The sequence below is a fragment of the Equus przewalskii genome, chromosome 1 (assembly GCF_037783145.1).
Source record: "Equus przewalskii isolate Varuska chromosome 1, EquPr2, whole genome shotgun sequence".
NCBI lineage: Eukaryota > Metazoa > Chordata > Mammalia > Perissodactyla > Equidae > Equus > Equus przewalskii.
Window position 1 is genome coordinate 104,607 of NC_091831.1, and position 11,922 is coordinate 116,528.

Sequence of the window (11,922 nt, forward strand, 5' to 3'; positions counted from 1 at the left end):
AGCCCCAATACAGAGTTCTGTACATAGTTGTAAGTTCTTCTCATTCTTCTCTGTTAGCCAACACCACAGCATGGCTATTGACAGATGAGCGGTGTGGTTCTGTGCCTGGGAACCAAACCCAGGCTGCCAAAGTGGAGCACGCCAATCTTTAACTGCTAGGCCATCAGGGCTGGCTCTTCTCCATTGCTTTTCTATTCTCTATTTCATCTTTAATCTTTATTTCCTTTGTCTACTTGCTTTAGATTCTGTTTTCTCTTCTTTTTCACGAGTCTTAAAGAGGAAGATTTAGTTATTGATTCAAAATATTTTTTCTTTTGTCATATCGGCACTTATTGAAATAAATTGCCTTCCAAGCACTGTTTTAGCTCCTTCAAATGAGTTTTGGTAAGGTGGGTCCTTATTTTCAATCATTTCAGTATCGTTTCTAATTTCCCTTTGATTACTTCTTTGACCAATAGTAATTTTGAAGTTTGTTAACTTCCAACATGTTTGTGAGGTTTTCCACTTTATTTCTGTTTTTGATTATGAAGATCACTCCACTGTGATTGGAGAACATATTTTGTATTATTTCTATCCTTTTACATGTGTTCTGGTTTGTTTTATGGCTGACTATATAATCTCTCTTGAAGAAAGTTTATCGGCAGTTGGGAAGAACATAGATTTTGGTTTTGTTGGGTGGAGTGTTCTGTACATGTTTGTTAGATCTAGTTGGTCTACGCTGTTGTTTGAGTCTTCAATTTCCCAGGTACTCTTTAGCCTAGTTGTTCTATTACTGAAATTGGGTATTGAAGTCTCCAACAATTATTGCTGAATTGTCCATTTCTCCCTTTATTTCTGTCAGTTTTGCTACATATATTTTGGTGTTCTGTCATTAGGTACAGGTATATTTATAATTGCTATATCCTCCTGATGAATTGACCCTTTTATCATTATAAAGTGTCCCTCTTTATCTGTAATAACTTTTTTGTTTTAAAGTCTATTTTGTTTAAAATTAGTATAACCACTTTAGTACAGCGTTCTTGTGGTTTTTTTCTTTGAATTATATTTCTTTTTCCATCATTCTACTTTTAATCCATTTTTATCTTTGAATCTGGTGTGACTCCTGTATACCACAAAGACTTGGATTTTATTTTTTATCAAGTCTGACAATCTCTACTTTATGATTTGATTGTTAAATCTATTCACATTTAATATTATTGATATACTTGGATTATTCCTACATTATTACTTGTTTTCTGTGTTATGTCTTTTTTTGTTTCTCTACTCCTCTTTAGTGTTTTCTTTTGCAAAAAGTGAATATTTCCCAATGTAGCATTTAAATTTCCTTAATGATTTTTTCACTACATATTTTTTTAGTTATTTCCTTAGTGATTGCTCTTTGCCTTACCACAGACATCTTAACTTATCAGGATCAAATTCATATTCATACTAACTTAATTGCAGTTAGATATAAAAACATTACTTCTATATATCTTTATATCCTCCTCACCCTTTTTAGAGGTATTATTGATACACACATCACATATATAAATACCACAAACTAAACAAAACATTGTTATGATTCTTACATTATACAATTTTATGTCTTTTTAAAAAGTTGAGAAGAAAGAAGAGCAAGGATAAATGTATAGCTTTCATATGTTAAACTTATTTATTGTTCATAGTTCTCTTCAATCATTCTTGTACATTTGAGCTACCATCTTAAGGCATTTTCTTATCACAATACATCTTTTCTTTCACTCATCTCCTTTGTACTGTTGTAGGCAAATATATATCTTCATATATTACAGGCCCAATACATTATATACACACTGTTTTATATAATGCTTTCTAAGTCAGTTAAGAAAAGAAAGTAGGAAAATGTGCATTTATATTGTATTTTTTTTGTTTTTTTATTGAGTTCATAATAGTTTACATCAATGTGAGATTTCAGTTGTACATTATTGCTTGACTGTCACCATATAAGTGCTCCCCTTCACCTCCAGTGTCCCCCAACCCCCCTTCCCCTAGTAACCACTGAACTGTTTTCTTTGTCCCAGTACTTATTTATATTCCACATATGAGTGAAATCATATGGTGCTTGTCTTTCTTAGTCTGGCTTATTTTGCTTAGCATAATTCCATCTAGGTCCTTCCATGTTATTGCAAATGGGATGGTTCCATCTTTTTTATGGCTGAGTAGTATTCCATTGTATATATGTACCACATCTTCTTTATCCAATCCTCGGCCGATGGGCACTTGGGTTGCTTCCATGTCTTGGCTATTGTCAATAGTGCTGCTATGAACATAGGGGTGCATGTGTTATTTTGGATTGTTGATTTCAAATTGTTTGGGTAGATACCCAGGAGTGGGATAGTTGGGTCATATGGTAGTTCTATTTTTAGTTTTTTGCGGAATCTCCATACTGTTTTCCATAGTGGCTGCACCAGTTTGCATTCCCACCAGGAGTGTATGAAGGTTCCCTTCTCTCCACACCCTTTCCAATATTTGCTATTTTTAGTCTTAGTGATTATAGCTATTTTAACGCATGTAAGGTGGCACCTTAGTGTAGTTTTGATTTGCGTTTCCCTGATGTTTAGTGATGTTGAACATCTTTTCATGTGTTTATTGGCCATCTGTATATCTTCTTTGGAAAAATGTCTGTTCATTTCCTCTGCCCACTTTTTGATCTGGTTGCCTGCTTTTTTTTGTTCAGTTGTGTGAGTTCCTTATATATTTTGGATATTAACCCCTTGTCAGATATATGATTTGCAAATATTTTCTCCCAGTTGGTGGGTTGTCTCTTTGTTTTGATCCTAGTTTCTTTTGCGTTGCAGAAGCTCTTTAGTCTGATGAATTCCCACTTGTTTATTTTTTCTTTTGTTTCCCTGTCTGAGAGGACATGGTATTTGAAAAGATCCTTTTTAGTTCAATGTCAAAGAGTGTACTGCCAATATTATCTTCCAGGAGTTTTATAGTTTCAGGTTGTATCTTCAGGTCTTTGATCCATTTTGAGTTTATTTTTGTGTATGGTGTGAAATAGTGGTCTACCTTCATCCTTTCACATGTGGCTGTCCAGTTTTCCCAACACCGTTTATTGAAGAGACTGTCTTTTCTCCCTTGTATTTTATTGGCAGCTTCGTCGAAGATTAGCTGTCCATAGATGCGTGGTTTTATTTCTGGGCTCTCAGTTGTGTTTCATTGATCGGTGTGCCTGTTTTTCTACCAGTACCATGCTGTTTTGGTCACTATGGCTTTGCAGTACATTTTGAAGTCAGGGATTGTGATACCTCCTCCAGCTTTGTTCTTTTTTCTCAGGATTGCCTTAGTAAATCAGGGTCTTTGATTGCCCCATATGAATTTTAGTATTCTTTGCTCTATTTCCATGAAGAATGTCATTGGGATTCTGATAGGTATTGCATTGAATCTGTAGATTGCTTTGGGTAGTATGGACACTTTAATGATATTTATTCTTCCAATCCATGAGCAAGGAATCTCTTTCCATCTCTTTAAGGCATTATCCATTTCTCTCAGTAATGTCTTATAGTTTTTTTTGTATAAGTCCTTCACCTCCTTGGTTAAATTTATTCCTAGGTACTTTATGCTTTTAGTTGTGATTGCAAATGGAATTATATTTTTGAGTTCTCTTTCTGTAAGTTCATTATTGGAGTATAGAAAAGCAACTGATTTTTGTAGGGTGATTCTGTACCCTGCAACTTTACTGTAGTTGTTAACTATTTCTATTAGTTTTACAATGGATTTTTTGGGGTTTTCTATATATAAGATCACGTCGTCTGCAAACAACGAGAGTTTCACTTCTTCACTCCCTATTTGGATTACTTTTATTCCTTTCTCTTGCCTAAGTGCTCTGGCCAAAACCTCCACTACTATGTTGAATAAGAGTGGAGATAGTGGGCATCCTTGTCTCATTTCTGATCTCAGGAGATGGTGCTCAGTTTTTGCCCATTGAGTATGATGTTGGCTGTGGGTTTGTCATATATGGCCCTTATTATGTTGAGGTAATTTCCTTCTATCCCCATTTTGTTAAGAGTTTTACCATAAACGGATGTTGGATCTTTTCAAATGCTTTCTCTGCATCTATTCAGATTATCATGTGGTTTTTATTCCCCAATTTGTTGATGTGGTGTATCACGTTGATTGATTTGCAGATGTTGAACCATCCCTGTGTCTCTGGTATGAATCCCACCTGATCGTGATGTGTGATCCTTTTGATGTATTGCTGAATTAGGGTTGTAAAAATTTTGTTGAGAATTTTTGCATCTATGTTCATCAGTGATATTGGCCTGTAGTTCTCCTTTTTCGTGCTGTCCTTGTCAGGCTTTGGTATCAGAGATGTTGGCCTTGTAGAATGTGTTAGGAAGTGTTCCATCCTTCCTTATTTTTTAGATTAGCTTGAAAAGGATAGGTATTAAATCCTCTCTGAAAATTTGGTAGAATTCCCCAGGAAAGCCATCTGGTCCTGGGGTTTTATTCTTTGGGATGCTTTTAATTTCTGTTTCAATCTCTTTTCTTGTGATTGGTCTCTTCAGATTGTCTGTTTCTTCTTGACTCAGCTTTGGGAGGTTGTAAGAGTCTAAGAATTTATCCATTTCCTCTAGGTTATCCATTTTGGAGGCATATAGTCTTTTGTAGTATTCTCTTATAATCCATTGTATTTCTCTGGAGTCTGTTATTTCTTCCCTTTCATTTCTGATTTTGTTTATTTGAGCTTTCTCTCTTTTTTTTTCTTTGCAAGTCTGGCTAGGGGTTTGCCAATTTTCTTTATCTTCTCAAAGAACCAGCTCTTTGTTTCATTGATGCTTTCTACTGCCTTTTTTGTTTCAATAGCATTTATTTCTACTCTGATTTTTATTATTTCTCTCCTTCTGCTGACTTTGGGCTTTCTTCATTCTTCTTTTTCTAATTCACTTACGTGTAATTTGAGATTGCTTATTTGGAATTTTCTTGTTTGTTAAGGTGTGCCTGTATTGCAACGAATTTCCCTCTTAATACAGCCTTTGCTGTATCCCATATGAGTTTGTATGCCATGTTATCATTTTCATTTGTCTCCAGATATTTTTTGATTTCTTCTTTAATTTCTTCAATGATCCATTGCTTGTTCAATAGCATATTGTTTAGTCTCCACATCTTTGTCCCTTTCTCAGCTTTTTTCTTGTAATTAATTTCTAGTTTTATAGCATTATGATTAGAGAAGATGGTTGTTATTATTTGAATTTTTAAAAATTTATAGAGGCTTGCCTTGTTTCCCAACATATGGTCGATGTTTGAGAATGTTCCATGCACACTTGAGAAGAATGTGTATTCTGCTGTTTTTGGATGGAGTGTTCTATATATGTCTATTAAGTCCAACTGGTTTAGCTTTTCGTTTAATTCCACTGTTTCCTTGTTGATTTTCTGTCTGGATGATCTATCCTATGATGTGAGTGGGGTGTTGAGGTCCCCTACTATTATTGTGTTATTTTTGATAATATCTTCTTTTAGGTTTGTTAATAGTTGCTTTATGAACTTTGGTGATCCTGTGTTGGGTGCATAGATATTTATAAGAGTTATTTCTTCTTGATGGAGTGTCCCTTTGATCATTATATATCGCCCCTCTTTGTCTCTCTTTACCTGCCTTATCTTGACGTCTATTTTGTCTGATATAAGTACTGTGACACCTGCCTTCTTTTGTTTGCCATTAGCTTGGAGTATTGGCTTCCACCCCTTCACTCTGAGCCTGTGTTTGTCATTGGAGCTGAGATGTGTTTCCTGGAGGCAACAAACTGTTGGATATTGTTCTTTAATCCATCTTGCCACTCTGTGTCTTTTTATTGGAGACTTCAATCTATTTACATTGAGGGCTTAATGCTGTCATCATATCACTCATTTTTGGTTTTCCTGCATTTCCTTTGTTTCTCGTCCTGTGTGTTTTGATCTACCCATTGAATTATGCAGTTTTTTTATGTTGTGTTTCTTTATTTTTTGTGTCTCTGTTCTGCTTTTTAGTTTAGTGGCTACCTTGAAGTTTGTATTCAGAATCTCGTGTATAACATGGTCCATTTTCTGAGGGCCTCTTGTTTCGTTAGTCTAAAGTGATTCGGTCCCTTTCCTCCTCCTCTCCTAAGTTTTTATTCTCATATCTTATTCCAACTTGTGCTGCGAGTTTGTGGTTAAAGTGACAAGATTGTCTTTGTTTTTGATTTTTCCTTCCCTTTAGCCTAATGCTATAGTTGAATATTTGCTATCCTATTCTGATTCTGCCTATGTATTTGTTGCCTTACTCTGTGTTTTGTGACTCCTTTCTCCCTTTTTTCTTTTCTCAGGAATGGGGCCTTCTTGAGGATTTCTTGGGGGGGTGGGTGTGTCTCATGGCTACAAAGTCTCTTAGCTTTTGTTTGTCTGGGAAAGATTTAATTTCTCCCTCATATGTGAAGGATGTTTTTGCTGGATATAGTATGCTTGGCTGAAGATTCTTATCTTTTGAATTTTGAATATGTCATTCCATCCTCTCCTAGCTTGTAAGATTTTTGCAGAGAGATCCACTAAAGCCTGATAGGGGTCCTTTTGTAGGTTATTTTCTTCTGCATTGCTGCCCTGAGTATTCTTTCTTTGTCATTCATTTTTTGCCAGTTTTACTATGATATGCCTTGCAGTAAGTCTTTTTACATTGACAAATCTAGGCGATCTGAAATCTTCCTCCACAGACATTTCCCTCTCATTCCCTAGATTTGGGAAGTTCTCTGCTATTATTTCTTTGAGCACGCTTTCTGCTCCATTCTCCTTCTCTTCACCTTCTTGAATACCTATAATTCTTATCTTGCATTTCCTCATTGAGTCAGATATTTCTCAGAGACTTTCTTCATTTCTTTTTAGTGTCAGTTCTCTCTCCTCCTCTGTCTGGAGCAATTCAACACGTCTAGCTTCGATTCTGCTGATTTGCTCATCTATGGTGTCCACACGAGCATTCAGGGAATTTGTATTTTGTTTTATCTCTTCCATTGTGTCTTTCATCTGTAATATTTCTGATTGATTCTTCTTTATAGTTTCAATCTCTTTTGCAAAGTAGCTCCTGAACTCATTGAATTGTTTGTCTATATTCTCTTTTACCTCATTGAGTTTTTTGACAATAGCTATTTTGAATTCATTGTCATTTAGTTTACTTATTTCTGAGTCCTCAGGACTGAATTATGGGTATTTATTGTTTTCCCTCTGTTCTGGAGATTTGATGAACTGCCTGATGTTGGAAGAATGGGGTTTTCCCATTGTGATATTATTCAGTTGCAGTTACAGCCTATCACCACTTGGGGGGGGGTCAATAGCCGTGTACCCTGAGCCCTCCACCTTCAGCCAAGATGGTGTGGCATTGTGCGGGTTGGAGAAGGGGCGCTTTCTCCTGCGTGCAGTCCCTGGTTTCCCCATCAGCTCTCGCTATCTGGTCTCCTGGGGTCTTGGCTTGATGAGGTCACCCGGCATGAAAGCTTTCACCCCGTTGGAGGGCTTCCCTAGGGAGTCCTGGGTTATTCCGTAGACATGCGACCCCTCTACTGCTCCTTCCCTCATGGAGCCTCCCCTGGCAGTGATCCCAGTCTTTAGGGGAGAGAATGAAGTTCTCTCTTACCCTGTTCCAGCTCCTCCCAGGGATGCTCCAGCCTCTCCGCCCTCTGTTGTGTGGCTGCCATGACTCTCCGAGGATTCCTGTGCATTTAGGGTATTTTCTGTTGGAACATGCTTGCTCCTTTTTGTTGTACGTTGGAGGGGAGAGAGTCCCGGGCAAGCTCATTTCACTATGTTGCTGACATCACTCCTCTATTGTCTTTTATAGTTACTTAATTATCTTTCTTGGTGCCCTTTGTTATTGTTGCTGTTTTGATATACATTCAAATTACTGTCTGGGGTCACTTACTTTCATCCTGAAAAACTTCTTTTAATATTTCTTGTAAAGCAGTTCTGACTGCAATAAATTTTCTGTTTTATCTGCCATGACTTTTTTACCTTCATTGTTTTTCCTGCTTTTCCTTCCTACATCTCCCCAGTACATAGTTGCATATTTTAGTTGTGGGTCCTCCTAGTTGTGGCATATGGGATGCCCCCTCAGCATCGCCTGATGAGTGGTGACATGTCTGCGCCCAGGATCCAAACCAGTGAAACCCTGGGCCACCAAAGCAGAGTGTGTGAACTTAACCACTCAGCCACAGGGCTGGCCCCACATTTTTTTTTAAGCATGATTTTTGAAGTCTGTATCACATTAATTGGAAGACTAGACAATTTATTTAGCCAATTCTTTATTTTTTTTCTCCCCAAAGCCCCCCAGTACATAGTTGTATATTTTAGCTGTGGGTCCTTCTAGTTGTGATGGCCCCATATGTTTGGTGGATATAGAATTTTTGGTTGACAGTTTTTTCCTTTAAGCACTTTGAATATGTTATCCCAATTCCTTCTGACCTCTATTGTTTCTGCTGGGAAGTTAGTTGTTAATCTTACTGGGGTTCTTTTTTTTTTTTTTTGAGGAAGATTAGCTCTGAGCTAACTACTACCAATCCTCCTCTTTTTTCTGAGGAAGGCTGGCCCTGAGCTAACATTTGTGCCCATCTTCCTCTACTTTATACATAGGATGCCTACCACAGCATGGCATGCCATGTTGTGCCACGTCCACACCTGGGATCCAAAACAGCAAACCCCAGGCTGCCAAGAACGTACAAACTTCACTGCTGCGCCACCAGGCCGGCCCCTGGGGTTCTTTTAAATCATAAAAAAGGGATTCCTTTCTAAATAATAAGGGTTCCTTTTTTTCTATCTTCCTCCTTCAAATATTTTTTCCTTGCCATTACCTCTCCTAATTTTTAGGATCCACAATGTATGTGTAGATTTCTTTCTGCTTATCCTACTTGTAGTTCACTGAATTCCCAGATGTGAGCGAATGTTTCTTCATTTGTTATATGTCCTTGGAACTAATTCCACAGACTTTAAATGGTTGCTTTTTTTTGGTTTTGTTTTATGTTTTTCAGTTTGGCTAGGGAGTGGGTCAATGGATTTCTTCCCGCTATTGTGCAGGGAGTCCTTCCAGGAATCATATAATTTTCAAGTTTGCATGCTCAGTGACTTGTGAACTTTGTAATTCCCACAGAGTAATGACACACTGGCTAGGAAACAAAATTAAACTCAATTGTCAGTATCATAGGAGTCGCATTATTATTTATGAGCACTACAGGATTTGCAGATGCTATGATAACCTGGGTTACTATAACTTAAAAAGATGTTTTTAATTCTATAATAGGCATCCATGTGTTCATTAAGTGGGTAAAATTACTGCAAATGCCAAAAAACACATCTAACAATGATCTAAAAGAACTGTCGATATCATAAAAGTCCATCAAGCAGCTGAAATAGCCACTGTGATACAGAACAACTTAGTAGATAACGCAGAGAAAATAAAAAGAGGTATTAACTAAAACCTTTGCTACAGTATTTGCAGATATATGCCTTCTGGGAACGTATCTTCCCTAAATGTCATATAGGCCTAGGTGGAAGTTCTTAGAAACATTAAAATTTTCAAGGTCTTAAGGAGGACATAATGGATGTCAATTGCAGCCTTGGGATCAGTTGAAACAGCAGGAACTGTGGTTTTTAACACCAGCTATTCTATTGTGGTCTATTTTAGATTTTGTTGTCAGCCACTACCTTGACGCCACTACCTCTACTACCTTGAGGAGCCTTAACATGGGGTTTGAATGTCTCTGACCACCACCAAGAATGAAGTGCAGGAGACCCATTGGTTGCCCCAGCTAAATCCCTCAGCCCAGGTACAGCTGTGGAGGACAGTCCCTTTCACGTAGGCAGAGCATCAGCATAAGTCTCCACCTTGTCTCTCCATTATTCAGCCTCGGGAATTTTCCAAAGCTAAGGGAGCTCACTCACCCCATTCACAGGGGAGTTCAAGCCATGAATTCCGTATGGCCGGCAGCGTAGACAAAGGCCTCAGCTTCCTATGCCTCAGTGGGTCAGCTGAGATGCATACGACCCAGCTCAGAGTACCCAGCAGGATGGACGTCAGCTTGTTCATGGTGGTTGCCAGCTCAGTAACACACCCTGCATTGGCTTTTCATCCTCTCCTGTCTCATTTTCCCCATTCTCTTATTCTTGCTTTTTGTGATCACTTCCCTAATAAACTACCTGCACAAGCTCATCCCAGCTCTCTTTAAGGGAATACAAATCGAAGACAAGAGACCCAAGTGAGACAAGGACCCTGACTCTGAACAAGCCAAGGACAAATATAAGAACTCCAGCCAAAAAAGGAACACACCTCCACCCAGCACGGAGGAGAGACCAGGTCCCCAAGCCAGCAACCCCAGCGCGATCACCCAGCAGAGTCAGTACCACCACCCGCAGAGTCGGCAGCACTTCTGTCGTGTTTTTCAGATCTGATTGCTCCACTGACACTGTCACTTAACGTCGGGTTCATCTGTTTGATGGAAACTCAGTCACACGTAGGATTGGGAATGTGGTTTCCTATCTGCTGTGTTTAAAAATTACCACAGAAGAGGGGCTGGCCCCGTGGCCGAGTGGTTAAGTTCGTGTGCTCCGCTGCAGGCGGCTCAGTGTTTCGTTGGTTCGAATCCTGGGCGCGGACATGGCACTGCTCATCAGACCACGCTGAGGCAGCGTCCCACATACCACAACTAGAAGAACCCACAACGAAGAATATACAACTGTGTACCGGGGGGCTTTGGGGAGAAAAAGGAAATAATAAAAAATCTTAAAAAAAAAAAAAATTACCACAGAAGTAATGTTTTAAAACAACAGAAGCGATTCTCTTGCACTTCCGGAGGACAGGAGCCCGCGATCAGCGTCGCTGAGAAGAAACCCAGCGCGGGCAGGGCCGGCTGCCTGCAGAGGTCTGGGGAGGAGCGGCCGCATGCTGCTGGCGGCCATCCTCCTTCGGCCACAGCACTCGGCTCTGCCTTCCGGCCACGTGGTCGCGTCTTCGCCGCGTTACTGGCGCCCGACAGGGAAGCAGGCAGACGAGCCCCTCGGCAGGAGATAACGGCAGCCACCCCGACACAGGCTCCGAGTCCCGACACGCGACGGCACACCCTCGGCGGCGCCCGTGCAACCTTCGCGGGACCCGGAGCAGGCGGCTCCACGCTGGAGTCACCGAGAGCCTCTTCCGGAGACTGAGGGGAAGGGGCTGGAGCACGCAGACGCGGCGGGGAAGACCCAGAGGGTCGGAGTCCCGAGAGGGGGTGCGCCAGGCCTTCCTCGTCCTGAACTCGGGGCGGGAGAGCACAGAGCCCCAGGGAGAGCGCCGCAGGCTCCGGCTTGACAGAGGCGGAAAAAGCCCGCGTAGCAGAGACAAGCAAGGAGGCCGACCGCAGACGGAGCGGAGCCCACACTGAGGGAGGCGGGCAGAGCCGAGTTCAGACGGAGAGGGGCGGAGAGGGCCGAGTACAGACAAAAAAGGCCAGAGAGAGCCGGGTCCAGGCAGAGCCCGAGGGAGAAAGCCGAGTCCAGCCGGAGAGAGCCGAGAACAGGCGGGAAGAGGCGGAGAAAGCCGGGACCAGACGGAAAAGGGCGGAGAGAGCCGGGTTGAGACGGAGAGGGGCGGAGAGAACCGAGTCCAGAGAACCACAAGGAGAAAGTCAGGTCCAGAAAGAGAACGCCGAGTATAAACGGAGAGAGCCGAAAGTAGACGGAGAAAGCTGAGTATAGACAAAAAAGGCCGGAGACAGCCGGGTCCAGACAGAGCCAGAAAGAGAAACCTGAGTCCAGACGGAGAGAGCCGAGTGTAGACGGAGAGACCCGAATATAGACGGACAGGGAGGGGAGAGCCGAGTATAGACAGAAAAGGGCGGAGAGAGCCCGGTCCAGAGCCAGAAGGAAAAAGCCGAATGTAGACGGAGAGAGCCGAGTATAGACGGAGAGAGAAGGAGACTGCCGAGTTCAGAT